Source organism: Chrysochloris asiatica, unplaced genomic scaffold (assembly GCF_000296735.1).
Source record: "Chrysochloris asiatica unplaced genomic scaffold, ChrAsi1.0 scaffold00032, whole genome shotgun sequence".
Lineage (NCBI taxonomy): Eukaryota > Metazoa > Chordata > Mammalia > Afrosoricida > Chrysochloridae > Chrysochloris > Chrysochloris asiatica.
Genome location: NW_006408550.1, coordinates 5,656,462 through 5,672,778, shown reverse-complemented (window position 1 = coordinate 5,672,778; position 16,317 = coordinate 5,656,462). Strand labels below are relative to the sequence as shown.

Below are 16,317 nucleotides of genomic sequence, written 5' to 3'. Positions count from 1 at the left end.
CCCCATGCACAACAGGTTTAGACCAGCAGTGCTACACAGTTGGGAAAAAAGAGGGTTGGAGTGATAAGGAAGGATGATACATCCTGGGTTATTACAAAATGACAGACTTTGCTCATTTGATACATTTGTCAGTGATCCTGTTGTGTTGTAAACACTCCCCTCCCCATCACTTTCTTTCTTTCATCCAATATCATAAGCTGTTTCTTCACAGCATAATCAGTATTTTTAAAATATGGGTTATCTAGGGCATATAGATTGAGAATATTAAGAGCATATATATCTCTGTTAATTTGTCCCTTGCAGCATTTTCAATTTTCAATGATCCCCTTCCCTTCTTTTCCCATGACTCTTCAGAGGAAAGAAGAAACTGTAGAATCTGAACTTAAAATAGTGTTGGTTGCTAAATTTCATATATAGCATTCACTGCCCACAATGAACAGAAATAATAGCTATAATTTATTGCCTACCTACTGGTTTAAAGTACTATGTGTATATTTTACGTGTGTTTTCAAGGCAAGAACCTTTTGAAGTTGTAATCTTAGACTCAGGGAGGTAGTAAAAACACAGCAGAGAGTTCTGTTAATACTAACAGAGTCGAGAGTGAGATTCCTGGGATTCACATTCGACTCTCAACACTTAGTAGCTGTGCGACCTTGGATGAAGTTACTTAACCTTTCTGTTTCTCATGTACCTCCCATCTGAAAAGAGGTAAACTAGTATCATCTATATTATAAGTGAAAGGGAAAAATAACTGATTTACTGTCATTTTTCTATTCCTCCGGCCCCCTCACTGGTTTTCCATTCTAACTCCACTTGACGATACTAATAACTTTTTGAACACTTTCCTATTTTCTGGCATATCAACAATTCCCAGATTCATTTTATACCTTCTCTGCCCAGCCCTGGAATCGGCCACTGCTCCAAGGAGCATGGTTTATTTTAGTGAGGAATGGTACGAACAGTCAAGAACTAGCTGCTGGGGTTACTGGCCTTGTAAATTTGTTAATTTATGGTTTATAAACTAATTTGTGACTGTTTGTTCTTATTGCAAGCTTTGACTATTTATTGGATTCCTCTCACTTAAGTGAAGCTCTATCCTCAGAAACTGATGTTTTAATTCTTTGCCTTCCTCATAATCTTCTATGTATCTGGGCAGCGTCCCTCATGTGAGTGTCAGTCTTGGCTGCCATGTTGTGTGAGATCCAGGAGCTGTCCTAGTGTGGTGTGAAATGAGAACTCTATAGGGTTAATAATGACATCTGCAACAGGCTGGTGAAATAAAGCATTATGATGTAGAGCACTTGGAAAGGATAAGCATAAAAATATCTTCCAGAAATGAAATATTTATAATAGATCATGTTTCAGAACCAAAGCAGTTTCAAATAATCTCCTATTTCTTCTACATCTTTCATGAAGTACAGCAAACTAAGAAAATTCTGAACTGTGTAAAGGCCACTCTAGGATTTTAATGTTGTACTGAATTAAATTTTAAAAAAGTTCACCAGAAGAAAGGTTAGGACCTTCTCATTTAAAGTTTTGTTACAAGGGACATGACATTAATAATAATAATAAAGAATTAACATGTATATCGTGGCTTATCATTTATATCATTTATATAAAACATTTCACTTGCATCCCTAAGTTGATCCTTTCTACTCAAAATGACCCTGAAAGTGCTATTTCAGTACTAAAATATGGTTGAGACTAATTATGTACTATCTCCAAAGTCTCAGAGCTGTGTTCTGTTTATGTGTTCGTGTCCTGCCTCACCTGCCATTTGTCACACTGTGGTGGCTTGGATGGTGCTGCGGTGCTGGAGGCTCAGTTTTTCAAAGATCAGCAGGATTACCGATAGGGACAGTGACAGACTAAGAAGAAGGACTTAACAATTTAGTTCTTTAAAGTTTCCCTGTGAAAATGTTTTGGAATAGCAAAAGAACACTGTCTGAAATACTGCCAAAAGAAGAAGCCACTAATTTTGGAAGGCATTCAGAATATGACTGAAGAAGAGCTGCCTCCTCAAAGTAGAGTTGACTATACTGGTGCTGATGGAGTATAGCTTACAGCACCTTCATTTTCTGGTCTGATACAACTCAAAATGAGTGGAAGCAGTTGCAAACATCCACTAATTATCAGAATGTGCAACCTATAAAATATGATGAGTCTATAAATATTGTTGTTGTTGTTGTCGTAAAGTACAGTGGAGTTGGTTCTAACTGATAGTGACCCTGCACAGGGTTTCCGAGGCTGTAAATCTATATGGGAGCAGAACACCTCATCTTTCTCCCACAGAACAGCTGCTCATTTCGAACTGCCAACCTTCAGGTTAGCAGCCCGATTTGTAACCACGACACTGTTAGGAGTTGTCAAATGTAAAACAGAATACTTGAAGATAGATATCCTAGGCATTGTTAAGTGCCATCAAGTCGGTTTCGACTGATAGAGATCCTGTGTACGGATGTTGCTGTTGTTAAGTGTTGTTGAGTTGATTCTGATTCATAGCAACCCTGTACAGGGTTTCTGAGGAATTGTTGGTGAGGTTGAACCACCAATCTTGTGGTTCACAGTTCAGTGCTTATCTTATAGCATCATACCAGGAGTCCTGTATAGGGTTAGCGACCCTGTATAGGGTTTCCAGGGAGCAGCTGGTGGGTTTAAATCACTGATGTTGTGGTTAGCAGTCCAGTGCCTACACTACAGTGCCACCCTTGTACTCCATTCTAGGATTGATGGTGGTGGTTGTGGTGTGCCACGGAGTCAGTTCTGACTCGTAGTCAGTTCCGACACCTGCACAGGGTTTCTGAAGGCTAGTGAGCTGAAAGATGAACTGGCATTGGCCATTTTGAATTGAACAATTCTATAGTCAGTCTGTTCTGAAGTACAACTCTGTCAGTGATAGGATAATATTCATATGCATACAACAAAGACCAGATAACACAACCATTATTCAAATGTATGTACCAAACAATAATGCCAAAGATGAGGAAATTGAACACTTAAATGAAATTCATCAAATACGTAATCAAGATGTATTGATAAATACTGGTTCTAAATAAAGTTTTTAAACAGAGTGACTCTGTATGACAGAGTAGATCTGCTCCGGTGGAATTTTGCGTTTGCAAATTTTAATGGGAACAGACTCATCTTTCTCCAGAGGAGTGGTTAGTTAGTATGAGATCATGAATGTAGCTAGTTTGAGAAATTAACAAAATAATTTAGCACTGTGTGATACATCCAACTCTGCAACCCAAACACTCTTTTCTTTCCTTGTTTCTTAAAGGTAAATGCTTTTTCAATGTTAACGGTGGACAAAGCTTGAAACCTGGTCCCTATGTGTGACATCTGAAAGAGTAATCATCCCATAAACAGACACCAGGAGAGTTAACCTTTTGATATTTATCAGGAAGATTGTAACCTACCTGCATGCTGATTAACATTGTTAAAAAAAAAATGGGGATAGATATTTCTTGTGAGATACAATCCTTGGACCCCCTTCCTCTTTGTTGCAGGTGTCTTGGGAACTGGCTTCCTAATAATAAAGGCATTTCTTTTTCTTTGTTTATCTGGGATGTTTGTTAATTGAACTCAGTCTCTCCAGGGCATACAACCCCAACTTTGGTGTGACCAGTTTGGACTGCTGATGTTGTGGTTAGCAGCCCAACATGTAACCCACACTGCCACCAGGGCCCCTAGAAAAATATGCTAGTATGATAGAACAATTAATAAAAGACCTTCAGAAATTAAAAAACCACAAACAAAAGACATCAGGGTAAAATTCTATGGGCATGGAAATGCATTCAAAGAAAAAAGTGAACATGCATATATCCTAACTCTTAAAGAGCGTGTTTTTAGGAATGGATGATGGTGTGTATCAAATTGCTGTTGAATTTAGATTCCTTGGGTACCCGTGAAAGAGTAATATAACAGTTTTACTTTAAAATAGCAATATTTACAGCATACTAGAAATTACATCATCTGCAAACAGCTTCTCGTGTGATAAAAATTTTTAGTTATCAACTAAAAAAGTGTTTGTGATAATTTTACAAAATTCTTTAGGGTGTATGGGGGGTGGAAATGGCATCCATTGTAGGAGCCCTGGTGTGGCACTGTAGGATAAGCACTTGATCTCAAGATCAGTTTGAACCACAAGGTCAGTGATTCAAACTCATCAGCCACTCCCCCGAAAACCTATACAGGGTTGCTATGAGTCGGAACTAAATCAATGGCACTTAACAACAAAAATTGTAGGGCACACCCTGGATCTCTAACCAAAAGATAAGCAGTTCAAATCCTTCAGCCACTCTGCAGGAGAAAGATGAGGCTGTCTGCTCCTATAAAGACTTCCAGTCCTGAAAACCTTCTATAGGGCCACAGAGAGTATTAACCCACTGTATGACTGTGTGCTTTGGGGATTGTTTTGGAAACATCTAAGAACTTAATTTTTCTCAACAAAACTTTTTTTTTTTTTTTAATGTTATTAAAAAAAATTGGGATCATGCTTATAGAATGCTTTCAGTAATAGATTCTCAAGTTTGAATGCCTGAGAAATAGGTTATGATAAAAGATAATATTGATCTTCTGTTATCACAGATGAGTGACCTAGACAACTCTATTAGATGAACACTTCAACAATCAAAGGTACCTCTGGACCAATAAACAACATTCTTACCAACAGAGAAGAAATTAAAGTTGTCAATTCATTCTTCTTGGATCAACTATCAACACTCACGGAAGCAGCAGTCAAGAAATTAAACGACATATTGCATTAGGCAAATCTGCTGTACAAGACCTTTTTAAAGTGTTGAAGAGCAAAGATGTCAGCTTGAGGACTTAGATGCTCCTGACCCAAGCCATGGTATTTTTAATAACCTCATATGCATGCAAAAGCTGGACAGTGAATAAGGAAGATCATAGAAGAATTGATGCTTCTGAGTTATGGTGTTGGAGGAGAATATTGAAAGTGCCATGGGCTGTCAAAGAACCAACAGATCTGTGTTGTAACAAGTGTAGCCAGAATGCTCCTTGGAGGCCAGGATGGCCAAAAACTTCGTCTCTCATACTTAGGGCATATTGTCAGGAGGGACCAGTTGATGGAGAGGGATATCATGTTTGGTAGGTTGGAGGGTCAGAGAAAAAGAGAAAGACCCCCAACGAGATGGATTGGCCAAGTGGCAGCATCAATGGACTCAAGCATGGCAACAGTAGTGAGGTTGGCCCAGGATCGGGCAGTGTTTCATTCTGCTGTACATAAGGTCGCTGTGAGTTGGTATTGACTCGATGGTACTTAACAACAATAACAACAACAAATCTAGCATAGTGGTTATGAATCGGTTTGCTAATCTCAGGGTCAGCAGTTTGAACCTACCAGTTATTCCGTGGGAGAAAGATGAGGCTTTCTGCTCCTGTAAAGATTTACAGCCTTGGAAACCCTGTACAGGGTCGCTATGAGTCAGAACTGACTCCATACATAGCACATAGCAACAACAACCCTAGGTATCCAAGGATTGTCCTGAGAAAGAAACATGTAGTTCAGTGTAGGCAATTGGGCAAATAAGTATTTTTTTGAGATTATGTTTTTGGCATGGAAGAATTTTATGGCAGATTTTATTAATTGCTTTTCTTTGCTCTGTAAATGTCACAATGACATGTATAACTCTGAACAATGAGTTACCTGTGAAATATACTCCTGGATAATTGAATTAGTTAATGTATGTAATTATATATGAATTACTGTATATAATCCTGGGCAAATTAATATTGGAGAATGCTTACAAAATATAATGGTTTTAGTTTTGATAAGCCTACTGTTGAGTTGGTCATATTCATGTCAATGAGAATAATAGGAACCAGTGCCTACACAGCTAATTAAGTTGTGAAGCTGGTGTTTATACTCATGATTCAATAGTATGGTCTTTCTACAACAGCTATTAAAAACCTGCTTAGTATTTTAAACATGTAGAAAGCTGACTATGTTTTAAATATGGTTTATTGTTTAATAAAAGATATTATGTACTGGATTGCAAGGTTGCTTCTAACTGCAAGGTCAGTGGTTCAGGCTAACCAGCGGCTCCTTGGAAACCTTATACAGGGTTGTTATGAGTCAGAACCAACTCAATGGCACTTAACAAAAACAAAAGGTATTATGGCAGAGTTATAGGGTGTTGCTAATTTATTTAAAGTTTAAAAATAAACCATTTTATACTTCTTAAACCTGTCACATGAGAACAGTGCTCATCAAACCTTTTGGTCTCAGGATGCTTTTAGCTTTTAAAAATTGAGGATTCCAAACAGCTTTTGTTTATACCACTTAGATTAATAAAAAATCATTCATTTAAACTAAGAATTTAAGTCTATTAAATATTAATGTAAGTGTGATATTTTTAGGAAAAATTAGTATACTTTCTAAAATAAAAAAAGGAGTGAGCACAGTGACACACTTTACTGTTTTTGCAAATCTGGCTGAATGGAGCAAAGCTTAACAAGCACAGGGTTTCTTATCTGTTTTCATTCAGTCTGTTGTTATGTGTTGTTGGGTTGAAGTATGTGAAGAAAATTTTGACAGACACAGATATGTAATTAGAAAGGGAGGACGCTGGACCCTCTCAAAGGCTCTTGGGAACTGTCTGAGGTCTGCAGGTCACTGTATGAGCAATGCTGCTTTAAAACAGTCACAAGTGTCACGTGTCATCTACATTTGGCCAAACTTCATATCTCATATTTCGAACATATTTTCAGGAGAGATTAGTTGCTGGAGAGGGACATCATGTTTGGTAAGGTCAGAGAAAAAGAAGACGCCCAACGAGATGGATTGGCCAAGTGGCAGCATCGATGGACTCAAATGTGGTAACAGTAGTTAGTTTGGCCCAGGATCGGGCAATGTTTCATTTTGCTGTGCATAAGGTTGCTATGGGTCGGTACTGACTTGCTAGCACCTAACAACAACAACAACAATACCATGGCAGTGTAATTTTTGCATATGATTTATTTTGATGTTGTCTGCATTTTATTGTAGCTTAATGTATTATGGAAGACTCTTTCTATTAATTTTTGGATGTATAATTAAGTTCATGACAGATTTATAATCAGAATCTCAAAATAGTCTAAAAAAGTTATGGGGAATATTGTAAGTTTCAGCAGGATAGAAGTTGTGAACAAATGTTTTATAAAATTAATTTTAAAAAATCAATGGAAAATAAATTCAAATATATTATTATTGTTGTCAGAAGCAAGAACAGATGATCCCAGGATCATCAGGAAGGAAGAGAATGAGTGGAACATGAGATCGCTACCGGGAAAAGTGGAACCAGCAGAGTTAAAGAGGAGGTGGCATGGAGAGACACAGCAGCTCTGGGCTCTGGGCTCTGGACCCAAGGACTGAAGAAAGTTGAGTGCCTACTGGCAAGAGACTGGCTTGCAAAATGTGTCCTTTGGGCATTCACAGACTGGATAGAAGAGCTTTGTAACACTTGCCCTAGAAAGGGCAACATAAGTGATCAAGACATGACTTCTCTGAGAGGCTGAAGACAAGAGTGAGGCATGCCTGCAGTGTGGCAGCCAAGAGGCATTCCTGACTGGAAAACTGCTGCATCCTGAGTGGTTCTGATTCTGAATAGTACCCTGTTCACTCCCCTAGTAAACTCCATAATCATGAGTATTACTATGAGGTATGTATGAGTGGTCATTGCAATGGATTATCGAACTCAGACATGAAGCAGAAAGTGCTGTGGGAGCAATGGCATCAGAACAAAGAAGGCTGTAGGGTGAGGAATATCTAACCACAATCTCATCAGAATTGGCTTTAGACTGATTTTGAGTTTAGTTTGCGTTTTCCCATGTGGAGTCAGAGGTAGTCAGATATGGTCACCACATAGTTTTTGCAGGGGGTATAATTTTAAAGACTTAAGATATAAACATTTTCCCAAAGTAAAGAATTCTTACATTTTGTTATCTTACTAAGGAGCTCAGGTAATGTAGTGGTTATGAATCAGGCTGGTAATATTAGTGTCATCAGTTCAAAACTACCAGCTGCTCCGTGGGAGAAAGATGAAGCTTTCTGCTCCCGTAAAAATTTACAGCCCCGGAAACCCTGTACAGGGTCGCTGTGAGTTGGAACCGACTACACGGCCCATAACCGCCACCACCATTATATTTACTAGAGTCCTGGTACAACACTGTAGGATAAACACTGGACTGCTAATCATAAAATCAGCAGTTCAAACCTACTAATCACTCCTCAGAAACCCTACACAGGTTTGCTGTGAGTCAGAACAAAATCAACATCACTTAAAAACAAACCTAACTGGAAGGCTAAACGAACCAATCTCATCCTTAGAGTCCTGCATACCTTATTTTCATGGTCCCACCTAATTATATGGTCGGAATTAAGAAGACATTGGATAGAAATGACATATCCAGTAAATTCAAAGTACCACACCCCCTCAATATCTTTCTATCCATCTTTCTCTATCGCTCCCATTTTCTACCTTCTCTTCAATATTTATTCAATATATGGTGGTGGTGGTGTGCCATGGAGTTGATTCCAACTCATAGGGACTCTGTATAGGCTATCCAATGTTGTAAATCTTTACAGGAGCAGAAAGCCTCATCTTTTTCCTGAGGAACAGCTGGTAGTTTAGAACTGCTGACCTTGAGTTTAGCAGCCTGATTCATATCCACTATGCTACCAGAGCTCCTTATTCAATACATAATGAGGTGTTTACCACTGTTTGTTGTTGTTAGGTGCCTTTGAGTCGGTACTGACTAATAATGACCCTGTACACAACAGAACGAACCACTGCCCAGTCCTGGGGCAACCTCACAATCGTTGCCACTCTGGAGCCCATTGATGCTGCCACTTTGCCATCCATCTCACTGGGGATCTTCCTCTTTTTATCTGACCCTCCACCTTACCAAACATGATATCCTTCAAGTATGAGAGACAAAGTTTGGCTGTCCTGGCCTCCAAGGAGCACTCTGGCTGCACTTCTTCCAACACAGATCTGTTGGTTGTTTTGGTACCCCATGGCACTTTCAATATTCTTCTCCAACACCATAACTCAAAAGCATCAATTCTTCTAAGGTCTTTCTTATTCACTGTCCAGCTTTTGCATGCATATGAGGTTATTGAAAATATGATGACTTGGGTCAGGCACACCTTAGTCCTCAAGCTGACATCTTTGTATATACCATAGTGTATATAATAAAGAGATAAAAAATATAAAGTGGTTCAAATATAGTAAAAGTTTTATTTCTTGCCGCAATCAATGGGCATGTTTCTGTTTAGTGGAGGGGTTGCTCATAGCGAAGGTACCCATTAAGGAAACTAGCTTTTTTGCCATGTTTGTTAGGACCCTGGAATCTCCAGAGAAGAGCCCACAACTGTTGTCTCTAAGACTACATCTCTGCCATGATTCATAGTAAAATGGTTGCCCTGTTCTTGTTTCTTGAAATTCATGAAAGCAGAGATTGGACATTAGGATTATGTGCTGCAGAAAAATCAAATTGCTATATGCCTAATTCTGCAAGGAAAAAGAGCAGAAGCAATTGTAGCTGGCTTCTGCCTCATCATGTCAACTCTGTCTTCCTAAGCCTTGTCGGTGTGTCTGCTCGGTAAGAGCTAGGTCATGTGTCAAAGTCTAGCTATCCAGGAAGTCTGGGAACTAGACTACCTTTCTAATACTGTCGCTTTCTGCTTTAGCATGTGTTACTGACTGCAACAAATGGAATGGAGGGATCTGATCTGTGCGTAGTGGGGGTAAAATAGCTTGCAAGTAAACGTATTAAATGTTTGGTGTCGTTGTTAAGTGTCATCACTTTGGTTCTGATGCATAGCGACCCTGTATAGGATTTCCACAGAGCAGATAATGCTTTCAACTGCTGACATTGTGGTTCACAGTCCAGTGCTGATCCTATGGTGCCACACCAGAAGTCCTGTTAAATGTTGTTGTTGTTAAATGCCATCAGGTTGATTTTGACTCATAGTGACCCTGTATAGCGTTTTCAAAGAGCGGCCGGTGAGTTTGAACCACCAATCTTGTGGTTCAACCTGACCTTGCAGGACAGCACTTTTTTTTTTTTTTTTTTTTTTTTTTATCACACAGCACCCACCAGGAATCCTAGCAACCATTATCTCTGGGCAGTTAAATCACAGCACTGTCTCCTTCTTTCACTGTCTTGATTTCTGTCTTCATTCTTATTAATCATTCTAAAAAATCCTTAATTTTTCTCTCAATTCCAACTACCTCCTGATTGCTGTAAAAGCAAAAGACCAATAATTAGAACTGATCAGACTAGTAATTTCCAGTAGCCATGGGGATACCTTACTTTTATTTTGAAAACTACAGGAATTTTACTCTTGTAGCGTTCTCATCGTAGAGTAGGATTTCCAGGGGGATCATTTACTGGAAAGTATGTTTGTCTGTGTTTGTGTATCATTCTAGATAATTTCAGCTTTGGTGTGGATTTTTTTTTAGGTTTGAATGAATCATAACTAAGCTTTGCATTTTGGTAATTGAAGAGTATGTTGTTGTTGGTAAATGCCATCAAATCAGTTCTCACAACGACCTTGTATAGGCTTTCCAAGGAGTGGTTTGAAGCACCAACCTTGTAGTTAGTAGTCCATTGCAATCCTACGGTTCCACACCAGAACTCCATATTAAAGGATATATTGTTTTCAAGTGTCATGGAGGTGGTTCTGAATAGTGATTCCTTATAGTGTTTCCAAGGCTTTAGTGATCTTTGTGGGAGCAGAAAGCCTCATCTCTCTCCTGTTGAGCAGCTAGTGGGCTGGGACCTAGACCTTGTGGTTTGAAATCCAGTACTTATGGTAGGAAGAGACCGTATTTGTGCCCATTCCAAAGAGTGGTGACCCAATGGAATGAAGGAATCATTGGACAATATTTTTGATATCCCATGCGAGTAAAGTTTTACTAAAGGTAATACAGAAATGGCTGTAAGCATAAACTGACAAAGAACTTCCAGAAGTTCAAGCCAGATTCAGAAGACACCGTGGAATGAGGGATATCATTGCTAATGTCCGATGGATCTTGGCTTAAAGCAGAGAATATGAGAAAGATGTTTACCTGTGCTTTATTGACTATGCAAAGGCTTTTGATTGTGTGGCTCATGACAAGCCATAGACAACATTGTGAAGTATGAGTATTCCATAACACTTAGTTGTGCTCATGAGGAATCTGTATCTGGACCAAGAAGCAGTTGTTTGAACAGAACATGGGAACACTGAATGGTTTAAAATTAAGAAAGTTGTGCAACAGGGTTGTATTCTTTCACCATACTTATTCAACCTGTACGGTGAGCAAATAATCTGAGACACTGGTTTATATGAAGAAAAACGTGGCATCAGGATTGGAGGAAGACTCATTAACAACCTGTGATTTACAGATGATACAACCTTGCTTGCTGAAAGTTAAGAGGACTTAAAATATTTACTGATGAAGATCAAAGAGCACAGCCTTTGGTATAGATTGGATCCCAATGTGAAGAAAACAAAAATCCTCACCACTGGACCAATATACAACATTCTTATCATTGGAGTAAAGATTGAAGTTGTCAAGGACTTCATTCTTCTTAGATCAACTATCAACACTCATGAAGCAGCAGTCAGGAAATCAAATGATGCATTGCATTAGGCAAATCTGCTGTACAAGACCTTTTGAAAGTGTTGAAGAGCAAAGATGTCAGCTTGATGACAAAGGTGCACCTGACCCAAGCCATGGTATTTTCAATAACCTCATATGCATGCAAAAGCTGAATAGTGAATAAGGAAGACCATAGAAGAATTAATGCTTCTGAGATATGGTGTTGGAGGAGAATATTGAAAGTGCCATGGGCTGCCAAAAGAACCAACAGATCTGTGTTGGAAGAAATACTTCTTGGAGGCCAGGATGGCCAAACTTTGTCTCTCATACTGTGGACATATTGTCAAGAGGGACTAGTCGCTGGAGAAGGATATTATGTTTGGTAAGGTGGAGGGTCAGAGAAAAAGAGGAAGATCCCCAGCAAGATTGATTGGCCAAGTGGCAGCATCAATGGGCTCAAGCATGAAAGCAATTGTGATGTTGCCCCAGGACCGGGCACTGTTTTGTTCTGTTATGCATAGTGTTGCTATGAGTCAGTACCGACTCGGTGGCACCTAACAACAACTTTTCATCTGGAGACACTGTGATCCCAATAAAGTGGTATAGGCAAGATCAAGATGATTATGTGCTTTCTATGTTATGGGTATGTCAGAATCAGTAATTTTCTCACCTATATATTGCTGTCTACTGAAAATCCTATATAGTATATAAATCCTCTATAATGGGGAAAATACTTTAATTAATGCTTGAGAACTGCCAAAGTAAAGCACATAATTTATCCTCAACTTTGGGTAAGATCTCAGTACCTAATGTTTGGTAGACAGGGCATGTAGGGAAGTGAGGTTATGAGCCTGAAGCTGTGATGTAAGCAAGGAAAGCTGAAAAGGTAGTCCAGAAATGAAGCCACATCTGTATACATAAGAGGGGTCTTCATGTCAAACAGGTAAGTCTAGAAACCCATAAGGTGTAATAAAAATAAGTCAAAAGGTGATATGCTCTGATCAAAAAGTGAGTGGTTGCTAACATCATGAGGATTGACTTTTCAGATATGAGGAAGGGCATTAGAAGGGTCTAGCTACCCCTAGGAAAGTATGTGGCTGGTAGAGATCAGTGAGTATGGGGGTATCTTAGGCTGTGTTCTCTAGAGAAACAAAACCAGTGAAACTTATACATGTATATATAATGAGAAGTTAGTATCAAGGAAATGACTCATACAGTTGTTGAGCCCTATCCAGGTCAGATGAACCAAAATCGTCAGATGGCAGGCAAGAAGGCAGTTTGCTGCTGATAAATCCCAGGAAAGGTAGGTAAGAGCAGACTACTGGCTCAAGTTCAAAGAATGCAAGGTCCAGACCCAGAAGAAAGCAAAACAAGTCTTGTTAGAGTGTCAATATGTACTGGAAATAGGCCACACTCCTAAGGAAGCTTCCCTTCAGTTGACTGGCTGCTAGTAGCTGATCTCGTCATAGTGTTGATTACATCCTATTATATATCATCATGGGGGATGAAATCTCAGCTGTCAAACCACTGACAATCCTGACCCTGTCAAATTGGCACAGAACCTTAACTATCCCATGGGGATTGGATGTGATATAGGGGTGGCACAGTAATAATTCCAAAGCTGGCTAGTAGCTTGGATTTAACTTCAGTTTCCTTGGTCATGAAAAGATGAGTACATTCAGTGGGGTAAAATGATGAGATAGGAACAGATAACAGCATGTATGTGGTTCCTCCCCTCACCTAAATTCCTCATAATCACTCATGCTGGTTAAGGCTGAAAAAAGTTTCTTGTTTTTGTTTTTTAAACACATCATTCACCTCATGAAAATTAGTTTGGCGGTTTAATTACATGAATTTGTTTTAATAAAAATATTTAGACATAATAGCTAGGATTGATGAATGTTACCAGTCATATAAATTAAAAGGCTAGGTACAACATTCAGATAAAAGACATTAATCTGCTTGACACTATTCTGATGCACAGAGCAGCATCTGAAGGGAATGCATTGAGGATTTTTAATGTGGCAATTAAACATGGTTAGGGGGCTATGTAAATTAGCATGTTTTAAACGGCATTTATGGTCATCTTAATCTGATATGGCTGACTTAATTTCATAGTCGTTTGAGGATAGTTAATTCTACTTTATAGTTGCTTACCAGGAAATTATGCCTCATGCTGTGTAGTGAGGTTTTGTAAATGAATTAAAAGAAAATTGTTATTGTTGGGGAAAAAAATTCATTGTTTAAGCACCATCTCAAGTTGTTGCCTCTAAGGGATCTTTGCTGCATGGTATTTAAAAAAAGGCTTTAAATGTGTTTTTTTATTTTGAATGAAAGACACAGATGTGTGTTTTTAGCAAAAGAAACAAACTCAAACAAAAAATCAAAACATTTTTAAACACCACAGTAGGTCAGCCTCTGTTCATGTCTCCTTTTTCAAGTATCCAGTGATAGTTTCCATGACAAAGATGACTTTGCATTTAATGAAGAGTTGTGTTATTATTGTTGTTAATTGTCTTCAAGTTGGTTCTGACTCTTACCCTGTATAGGATTTGCGAGGAGCAGCTGGTAGGTTTGAACCACTGACTTTGTGGTTAGTAGTTCAATACTTATTCTACAGTGCCACACCAGAACCTCAGAAGTGTGTACTGGTGAGGGTGGTGGTTTGTGCACTGTCAAGATGATTCTGACTCAGGGTGACCCTGTCTACAGGGTTTCTGAGAATGTAGATCTTCAAGGAAGCAGAAAACCTCATCTTTTTCCTGTGGAACTGCCGAACTTGCAGTTAACAGCCCAACTCCTAACCTACTAAGCATCTAGTTCCTATATACATACTTTTAAGATCTTCTAAATAAAACCACTGCAAAAAATGTTCTTTCTTTTGCTCTTTTTTTTTTTGCAAATAAATAGGAATTTATTTAAAGTGTTTCCAACAATAAAAACCTTAAATAATAAGCCATCTTTTACTCCATCATGGTATATGCAGCAAAGAGAAATATCTCAAAAGAGTCAGCACTTCCATTTAAAATGTTTTATGTATTTGGCAGATTTTTTTGTTTGTTTGTTTAATCTTCTGTTTCACATACCATACAAAGCTCTCATGACTGAACACCTTGACCAAAATTGAGAGAAAAGTATAAACAGATATTCATTTATTGAAAAGGAAGCAGTTCACCTTTAGAGAATATAAAGGAATTACAAAGAGTATTATGTGTAAAGTCTGAATACTTGTATTTAAATTTCAGATGACTTTACTTAAGATGTGAATTCTATTAATATGGTTCATGCTGCCAAATAATAGTTCACTCAGTGTTTGGCTTCACTAAGATGAGGGTTTGAAACGGGTTTCACACTCCTTTACCATATCCACTAGAATAAGATCATAGAAACTAACACTGATTATTTATTTGTCCCCATATTGGTCCATTTTCAGTGCTTAACAGGCTTTGCAAAGTAAACTAAACAGAACATTTTCACCTTTTAAGGCAAATTTGTGAAGATAATTTAATATAACCAGATCTCTTTATGAAGTTTTAGCTTACATTTTAAATTTAAGAAACATACAAAAAACTGTATTTTATAAAAAGCCACCTCAATACCAGAAAACTGTAATGGTGGACTTTGAGCCCTGTTTACTTTTGTAGAGGATGTGCTCCCCTTGTCTCCAATTCCAAGTGTTATTCATCATTTTTAGAACCAGATTTGCTTAAATGCTTAACCACATCAACCCAGTTCCATCCTCGAGGAAGTTCTCCTTTGTTTTCTGTTTTATCTGCCAGTTTACGTTTCTGCGCTTTTGGAAGTTGTTCTTTTTTGTCTTTTTTCTTACTTGATGGGGCTGCATTAGGAGTTTCAACTGAGATGATCTTGCTTATGGACGTTGTAGAATTAATGGGATGGTGATTCTCCATGAATTGTTCCTTATTGTCCTTGGCATACTCAAATAACGTATAGGTCATAGCAGTTCCAAGACTAACTTCAACTGCTTCCTGTAACTTGGCTAATATACTCTGCTTTACAGCTGATGATATGGTGTTGTTAAAAAGAAGCATTCATAGATATAATTGTTGGAGGTGTTTGGGGATGTGTTTCTGTCTAGGAAATCTCTATTAAGAAGGCTTTGGGATCACCATTTTCATCTATCCTATATTGAAATGAAACTGGACTTAATTCCCGGAAACTTTTATCTCCTTCATAAATAGAACGCAAAGCTTCTAATTCCATCTCCTGGTCTTCGTTGGCACTCATCGCGCCGGCCACGGGGCGTCTCCCAGGCGGACTGCCTTTGCGATGACGAAGAGACAGCGAGGGCAGTGGCCTCGAGATTCTGGCGTCCCCTTTCGTGCCCACGGCTATGAAACCACCCTTCACACCCAAAGACACAAGTCACACGTGCCACCACCCAAAGGCAGTGGGCGGCAAGCAAGAAGATCTCTTTTGCTCTTTTTTTAACATCAGGATTTTTTATTCCATCTAGTCTAGAAAGTTAATTTTCTTTTAAGTAATATTGCTTACATAGGAATACCTCTGCCATTTTCCAAATATGTATTATAAAATGAACATCAAGATTTTTGCTATTGAAGTGACTCAAAATTGAAAAAGAAATCTGGATATATTAATTCACTTTAAGGAGCTCTGGTAGCGTAGTGGTTACGAATTGGGCTGCGAACCTTAAGGTCAGCGGTTCGAAACTACCAGCCGCTCCGTGGGAGAAAGATGA

The 16,317-nt window shown here is 38.6% G+C and overlaps 1 protein-coding gene and 1 pseudogene across 1 annotated transcript in view; one reads left to right on the top strand and one right to left on the bottom strand.

The window, feature by feature from the left end:
• The window catches only part of LOC102812110 (mitochondrial inner membrane protease subunit 2-like), a 1,190,436-nt gene that overhangs the window by 212,784 nt on the left and 961,335 nt on the right, over positions 1–16,317 (top strand). The gene's annotated exons all lie outside the window — the stretch shown is intronic.
• LOC102842696 lies at positions 15,275–15,845 on the bottom strand (annotated as a pseudogene).